Genomic DNA, 9,424 nt, shown 5'->3' with positions numbered 1-9,424 from the left:
TGTAGCGGACAGCTTGCACTAAAACTCAGAATTTCGCCTTGCTCCTCTTTCATTTCTCTGTTTGGAGGTATTTAGGAGGAAGCGAGGGAAATAAATGACGAGGAATGGAGAGGTAATGCAGACTCCTCTGCGAAGCATCGTTGAGTTTCAAATGGAACTCTTCGGCTCCGGTGTACATGCGAAACAAAGTAAAAAAAAAAAAAAAGAAGAAGGAAAAAGATTAGAACGAGAAGCAGATTTGGATATGGAAAATAAATAGACGAGATAAAATCATTAGAATGTGACCCGCAAACGTCTAACAAGATTCAAAGAGAAACAGGAAATGAAAAAAAAAGAAATAAACTTTGGCTTTAATGAATAAATTAAACTTCAGATAACTCAAAGTATTTTTTTTGTTTGTTTATCCTGTTCATTTTCGATCATTAAAGCAAGTATTTGTAACTTAGTCTCTAAACTCCTGAACACCCATAGTGGTAAATATGGAACGTGAACTTAGGTGAATTCCAGAGCCACATTGAACATTACAGATTGTCAAATTCAAGATTTAGCCTATGAACGCATTGTTAAGAACTTGGTTTAACTTTAGTCTCTAAACTCCTGAACACCCATAGTGGTAAATATGGAACGTGAACTTAGGTGAATTCCAGAGCCACATTGAACATTACAGATTGTCAAATTCAAGATTTAGCCTATGAACGCATTGTTAAGAACTTGGTTTAACTTTAGTTTAACTACATTACTTAAATGCTCAGATCATTTTTTCTAACTGAACTTAAATACAAAGATCACATCCTGAATATACGAAGGAAAATTCCCGACAAGTATTTAACGCTATATTTCAAACAGGGCAAACACGTTTCTTATTCAGCAAAGTTCAAACATAGGAGAAGCATTATGACACCTAAAACGACTACTAAGATGCCTACCTATATGAATATTTCAGAACTCATCGAAATTTTAAGTCATGATCTTCCTACAACAGAATACGATGTCGACGGAAAAGAAGGAAGAACAAGGTCGGGTATTACCTCTTGTGGGTGCAGTGGACGGGACGTCGGGGCCTCGAATCAACTCTCTCGTTATGAACGGATCCGAAACTAGAGTCGACTGAGTTCGAATACTTTGGTCGTGGCTAAAGTTCACCGAAGAAAGGAAAATCTTTGCAAGAACTGAGAGTGTTTTGAAGGTGCTAAGTGACGGCTAAAAAAAAACCTTACAACAATAATTTGATAGTGAAACTATGGTAAATCTTTCGTGTTCTCTCCCTTCGGCTATGGACTTAAGATGATATTTATAGGTGAAAATTAGGGTTTGATTTGTTTGAATCTTTGGGCGGGATTTGAAGTTGGAGTTTGAAAATCTAGTCAACACTCATTTTGAAATCGAACGTTGGAGGACTTTGGACAATTTCTTATGCGGAAATGGGTAGGCAAAGCCGTTTAAAGTTAAAGGGGTTCTATTTTTAAGCTAAAAATGGAGGAAGGGAGAGAAGAAAGGAGATGACAAGGAGAGGGCAGAGGGATGTTGCACGAGAATGGGATAATAAAGACCTGCCATTGTTGAAAGCATTTTATTCCTTAGTTTAAAAGAGGAAAGAAGTGAAAGAGAGAGAAGAGAGAAGGAGAAAGCAGGAACGGCTGAAGAAGAAAAGAGAGAAAAGAAGGGTTTCAACCTAAAAAAAAGGTGGGCCGGGTCGGGTAACGTGTGGGCTGTCACGAAGTGGACTGATCCGTTTGGGCCTATTTGTTTGGGCTATGTTTGGTCCGAAAATGTGGCTATGTATGATGATAAATTGGGCTATTGTTTGGCTGAAAATATAGTCTTCCTCCTTCATTTTTTGGGCTTCTAATTTAATAACTAGTATATTATGTACTATGATAATTAATGATTAATATGTAGAAAGTAAAGAACTTGATAAAGTATAATCAATTTAACGAAAAATAAAATGTTGACGAACCCTTTTGAAATTTGCGATAAAGTAATACTATTAATATTGGTAGTAGAATAATGAAAGTGAAAGTAATAATATTAATAGTAGTAGAAATAATAGCGAAAATAAAATATTTAGATTTAATTAATTGAAAAGCCCAAGGAAATAAATTGGAATAAAAGAGGGACAAAATTGGGTGTCAACAAGCTCCATTTTCTACTTTCCTCCTCAATCCAAGTCTTTCAACCACTCAATATTCTTAATAACTTGGAAATGAGCATAAAACTCACCTTTGATTGTGTAGGAACGGTCTTTGAATGAAGATACTTCACTTGGAGAAAACCCTAGCTTTAATTTCAAAGGAATCCTTGACTTCCACAAGCCCTAGAGAACATCCTTACACTTGATTCTACAAATCTTTGGTGTTTAGTCTTGATTTATCATGGGTTTATGTTGATATAGTGTGGGGAAGGTTCTAGAGGTGTGGAGAGGGTTGAAGAAGATGATAAATGAAAAAAATAAGCTTGGGTCGTCCATATATAAAAAAAATCTGACCAGTCGGGCAATTATACGATACGAACGACGAAGCGTCGTTTAGATCGACGGGGCATCGATCTGACCGTTGAAGTCGTGAAATTTTCAGTGAGCAACTTTCGTTTCCTTTCATTCTACGGTGAGAAGGACGGTCCGTCGAATTGATCGACGGAGCGTCGATCTGCTCCGTCGAATGGTCCTTGCGCTAAATCAATTTTACGGCACAATTGACGAAGCGTTGACCCGTCCGACGGTACAAAGAACGACCGTCGAACCCCCCTTTCGCAGAACTGCAGTGAAGTTTCATTTTGACGAACTTTTCTCCCTTGCCTCAAATGTCTTTGGAATCTTAATTAGAACCATTAAGTATCCCTTCTTACTTATAGGAACATCATATACACCTTAACTTACGTTAGTCTATTCACCGCTCAGCAACCCGAAATTCCGAGTTGTAACAACAAGCTCCAAAGAGACATAGATTACAGAAAAAATGGTGAAAAAATAGTTTCGGACAAAATTTGCACCATACCTATCGTCTGAGATTTTTCCCTTTATCTGTAATCGCACAGATACGTCGAATATTACCGGCCCCTGTCCGATAAGTAAACATGTGGCAACAAAAAAATATTGAGAAGACTTAGACAATTACATAAGGGTAGGGATAAGATAAGTAAAGAAAAATACAGTACTTACCGAGTCCAAAGCCATAACATGGTCTTCAAGAATGTGATCATATCTTCAAGAATGTGATCATATCCTCCTAATAGCGTTGGAGTTTTTAATGGGAGGGTAACTAAAATTATAGTAAGTGGTAAAAAAAAATGAAAGGGAAGAAGAAGAGTGTGCAATTATTGTCACATAACCACCCTTCACCATTATCTTCTCCTAATAAAAAGAACAGTTACACCCATTCATAATAAAATGTTACAACCCTCATAATTGACCATTAATACATTTTTTTTTGTAGGAAGAGGAAAATAAATAATTAATAGGAAATATAAAGATAAAATGTCAAAAAAGGAGAAAAAAGATAAATAGCTTTCTAAGCCATAGATAGGTGTCACATCACCTTGTCTATGCCTAGCTTTATATTATATATAGATTTGATGATTAATTTCGCATTTACCCATTAAGTCAAGTTAGCATACGGATTGTAACGCAATCTGATTAACGATAGGCAATCTGGACATGGTAGTGAAAGATCAATCTTAATTTTGTTGCGATTCCATGAGAGAGGAAGAAAAATAAAAAAAATGAAAGTATCAATAATGTTACTCCACTTCATCAAAAGCAAATCTAGATCAAAGCATTTGGAGTGATCAATAAGATAGATGACATAAATACTTTTGTTTGTAGTTTATTTTTATTACTTATGCTTTTAAAAAAATTACAAGCATAAGATATACATGTCTTTCTTGGTGCAAGATTTTGTTGAACATTCTTTTAAGCAGCTTTCCATTATTTTTGAATCTACAAAAAGTCCATCGCCACAAATTAGGTGATATTAACATAAAATATTATTAAAATAAAGAAAGTTATAAAATGAAATTATACCTTCTTTAGATTTGGAGCAATATTCAATTGAACAAGCAAGATTACAATTCAAATTTTCTGGAGAAGTCTTAATATGACATTGTTTCATACAATCGTCCCTGCAACCAGGTACTTTACCAAATATACATGCGAGTACACATTTTCCTCTGCAAGATAAGCCATTCTCACCAACAACTTTAACATTTGCTAAAAGAGTCACAATAAGAAAAAATGTCACTAGAACTTTAGTGAAATTCATAATTCGTAATAGGTTGTAGTTTGTCTCCTCAATTGGATATCTTTTTCTATTGTATCTTGGATGTTTGATGAAAACAAGTAATGCTATTTATTAAAAAAAAATAGTTGAATTTAAGCCATATTAAACTATAATCTGGTTATGTTCAAATAAATAAATATACTACAATCTATAATTTGGATTACATAATTTAACTTTTACATATATTATGTAAATTCAGTTGCCTGTTCATACACATTATTGTTTAGACTGATTTTCACTTAACTAAAAAAATAAGGTTTATGTTTTTATTTACCATAATTGCAATTGGTTTGCCCATCGACAAAATTATGATCTTAAATTATTCTACATTCGTTAGAGTTTCATTCAGATCAAGGATAAATATGAGAAATATTTATAAGAGAAAGAGAATGAATGAATCAAAAGTATAACAAATGCTAAATGTAAGATATTTCATATAGTAGAGGAGTATTTTTTACTTTTTTCCCTTGAAAAAAGTTACTATCTAAATTTGAAGTGAAAAAATAATAATTTCTGAAAGTTGAATCTAGAATTAAAGGAAAAAAAGTTGAAGATTTACGAGTGAAATTAATATTTCAATTCAATACATCTTCAAATCAATATTTCAATATACCGCTTGAAATTCAAATGAAATTAACTATTTGCAAATACTCAAAGCGAAATTATTACTATTTGCTAAAAAATGACTTCCAATAATTTTAATTCAATACATCTTCAAATTAATATTTCAATATATCACTTGATCTCTAAAATCTTAATGAGGAGAATGCAAGGTGTAATGGATGGATTAGTAGATATTGGGCAATCTGCTTTTGTACCTGGGAGAGTTATAACTGACAACATTGTGTTGAGTCATGAATTGGTCAAGGGGTATAGTAGAAAACACATTTCTCCTAGATGCATACTAAAGGTTGACATGCAAAAGGCCTATGATTCAGTGGAGTGGCCTTATATTGAACAAATACTGGAGTATTTACACTTCCCTGCTGTCTTTATCCACTGGATTATGAACTGTTTGAAGTCTGTATCTTATTCTATTGTGATAAATGGAAAACCAGTTGCTCCTTTCTGGGCTAAGAGAGGATTGAGGCAAGGAGATCCCATATCTCCCTTCCTCTTTGTATTTGCCATGGAATATTTGAGTAGATTGCTCAAAACTCTTCAACAAGATCCAAACTTCAACTATCATCCAAGGTGTGAAAAACTTAACCTAGTACAACTTAGTTTCGCAGATGATTTGTTGCTATTCTACAGAGGGGATGTACTGTCTGTCCAGATGCTGTTTAATTGTTTTAAGGAATTCTCAGAGGCCTCAGGTTTGAAAGCAAATTTGGAGAAAAGTTCCATTTATTTTGGAGGGGTCCCTATGGCTGATCAAGAGTCCATCCTGGAATTAACTGGATTTACAAGAGGGGAACTTCCTATCAGATATTTAGGAGTTCCATTGAGCACAAAGAGAATATCAGTGAATCAGTGCAAGCCTCTGCTTGATAAAATGCTCGGCAGAATCTCTACTTGGACTACAAAATATTTATCTTATGCTGGTAGGGTCCAATTAATTAAAAGTGTTTTGTTTTCCATACAAACCTTTTGGGCTCGAATATTTCTATTGCCGAAGAAGATAATCCAAATGATAGAAGCCATTTGCCGAAGATTTCTTTGGACCGGAGGTGATGAAGTGTAAAAAAAGGCTCTATTGGCTTGGGAAAAAATGTGCTACCCTAGATCTGCAGGAGATCTTAACATATTGGATATCCTACAATGGAATAGAGCAGCTGTATGCAAACTATTATGGAACTTGTGTAAGAAAAAAGATAAGTTGTGGGTTAAATGGCTTCACATATACTACAGCAAAGGGAGATCAATGTGGGGTCTGGTAGCTGGCAACGCTTCTTGGGTTGTAAGGAAAATTCTTAAAGCCAAAGTTTATCTTGAAAATGTAGGAATACAGGAACAAGACTTGATCCAGATGGAAAAGTTCTCCATAAAGAAGGTGTATGTCATATTGAGAGGGCCTTTCCAAAAAGTTCCTTGGAGGAAAGTGGTGTGTAACAACTTTGGGGGCGACGAAATGGATCTTTATTCTGAGATTAATCATTTGTGAGAAGCTTTTAACTAGAGACAGATTAGCTACTTGGGGTATCACTGATGATACCATCTGTCCATTATGCAACCATGAAGATGAAAGCATTGCACATTTATTCTTTAAGTGTGTTGTGTCTTCTGCTATACTTCTGCTATATGGAAGAAGATTTTAAGTTGGCAAGGTATAGCTAGATCTCCCATGGAGTGGCAAAGTGAGTTGCAATGGGTCCTTACACATTCTAAAGGTAACAGTTCAGCTTCTAAAATTTACAGGATGTGTCTTGTTGGTACTGCATATCAGATTTGGAAGGAAAGGAATGCCAGGGTTTTAACAAAATGCGAGAGGAGTATTGAAGCTATAGTGAAGCAAATTGTGCAGGAAGTGCATGGGCGTGGTGCTACTAGACCGAGGTTAAAGCAGAAATTAGATAGCATGAACTTTTATCCCTAGGTAATGTAGATAGGAGGTATAGATGATATGGAGCACAGGGGACTGTTATTTGATGTCAAGTCCCAGTTTGCCTTTTGTTTTCCTTTTTCCTTGAGTTGTACAAATGTTTACTTGGTGAATAAAATGTTCCAGTTATTTGCCAAAAAAAAAAAAATATCACTTTAAATTCAAATGAAATTAACTATTTGTAATTACTCAAAAACAAAATTATTACTATTTGCTAAAAATGACTTCCAGTATTTTGAGTATTATACACACACACACACTCTTTTATGTAATTTCATAAAAGTCTCTCAATTTATTTCTCTCCCCTTTATTACAATCATCTAAAACTCCGAAGCAAGCAACCATCGTTAATCAAATCGTTTTCCTCTACTTATATGTTTTTTCTTAACTCATCTTTTTCCCCAACTTAGATTATGATAATTATATTCTTAACAACGTCTCAAAAAGAATAATAGAATGTTCACAAATAGTTGACTCTCATACGAAAATCTAAAATTTCTAAATTCTAGAATCTATTACTTGGGCAAAATATTTTCCTAGGAAAATTAGCAGGACTCTAGCTACTTAACGCAAAAATATGTCATGAGAAATTATCTAGAAAATTAATTCGCAAATACCACTTTCGCAAGTGAACAAACAAAAATAATGAAAAGAAATATTTTATTAATCCGCAGGAAAATCCCAAGGTGTCATTACCTGCAAATTTAAGTAGGACATTTTTCTAAAATTTTATAAGGGGATATTTTATCTAGAGATTTGGTTGCGGCTATTTTAGTTGGGAATTTGTTCTTGGAGATTCACTTGAAAATTTCTTACATGGGAAATTACCAGGAAATATTTGCAAAGAATTTAGCAAGAATTTGTTTCTTGGGGATTTACATGAGAATTTTCGTTCATGGAGATTTCTTTCTTGCGATTTTAGTTTGGAATTTGTTCTTAGGGTATTACCTAGGGATTTGGTTACTTGGGGATATCATAGCTACAATTATCACGCTTCAGAATGGATTGAGATTATCAAGATTGAAATTCCCTTAGTTGTAATGACACCCAATTATTTCAAGCTATGCGAATTAAAACATTCATCAACTCAAATTGATCAAGCGGAAGTAAAGCATTAAAGTCTATAATTGAAAATATCATAAATGGAAGAATAGTTGAAATACAATACGGAAGCGAAACTCAAATACTAAACCCAAGAACTGGTGATGCTTGTCATGAGAAAAATTAAGAATAGATATACAATTTATGTAATATGTACACAGTATGACGTTTTTTACTTCAATTTTCTTACTATCCTGTTGTTGTTCCTATGTATGTTTTCATAAGTGTTGTCTTATAACTTTCTTTGATCATCGAAAACAATCTCTACGCTCGAGGTAGGATAAGATCTGCATACATTTTATCCTCCTCATACTCTAATTGTGGGATTATACCGAGTATATGTGATATTGTTATTGTCGTTGTATGTACATAGTATGACAAAGGAAGTAAAATAAACTAAGTAGGAATAATATGGTGGCCACAACAAACAATGCAAGCGGCTCATCCTTGAAAGTTGGATCTCGATAGAAAACTCACTTGCGAATATTGCTAGTGCTGGGATCCAAACCTTCACAAAAATGTGTAGAAGTGTAGTATAAGTACACTAACATGTACTAATAAGTATCGTAGGTTGTTCGCAATGTGATAGTAGCACACTTGAAAATATCATAGAGAGCTCACAACACATTAGTGAAAAACACTTTACTAAAAAGATAACCATTAAGTTTTACCTATACAAAATATTTAGAGAAATAAAAGGGAAAAGGGAAAGAAACATGTAATATAAGCATTTAATCAACACTTAATGTCACCTAAGCATTTATCGAGTTAAAACCCAAAAGGATAGATGTGTACAATGCAAACAATCAATTAAAAGCAAGTAATTAACAATCAAGAACTGCAGTAACTATTATTTTTAAAAGATCAGCGAATCATATGTACCACACTAACTCACGCTAAAAGAATTCAGCCTGGTATCATTACAGAATTAGTGCACCATCTCCTTGCTTTCTATATTCACTCAATTTCTCCACCTTGTCTATTATCCTCCTTATCAAAACTCCTTCAGTAAATCTAGAAAGCATAAAGATGATGCTATTTTTGAACTCACAAAAAAGACAAAAAAGATAACCCTTTTTCATCTCGGAAAAAAGCAAAATTCACAAAAATAATTGGAAAATCCATCATCACACACTATTAAATTTGAAAATCTCTCACTATCCCTCTTTCAGTCTTGTCTCCTCACCTTTTCTCCTTCAAAATACCACGTCCGATGGTGAGCTCCATCACCAAAGCCGACTGCCATAACTTTGGGAAAAAACGAAAAGGGGGAAGGTGAAAAAGAAAAAAATAGGACGGGACTTTTATGATACGTTTTTCATTTTTTTTCCTTTTTAATCATTATGTGCTTGATCTAATTTTTTATACTCACGCATGTAATATGTATGAAATATATTCACTTTGTCCAACTCAGTCTTTGGGTTGCTACATATGCTTGATCTAATTTTTTATATTCACGCATGTAATATGTATGAAATATATTCACTTTGTCCAACTCAGTCTTTGG

Source organism: Lycium ferocissimum, chromosome 2, assembly GCF_029784015.1.
Source record: "Lycium ferocissimum isolate CSIRO_LF1 chromosome 2, AGI_CSIRO_Lferr_CH_V1, whole genome shotgun sequence".
Taxonomy (NCBI): Eukaryota; Viridiplantae; Streptophyta; class Magnoliopsida; order Solanales; family Solanaceae; genus Lycium; species Lycium ferocissimum.
The sequence above is the reverse complement of the archived record's forward strand: the minus strand, read 5'-3'. Positions refer to the sequence as shown.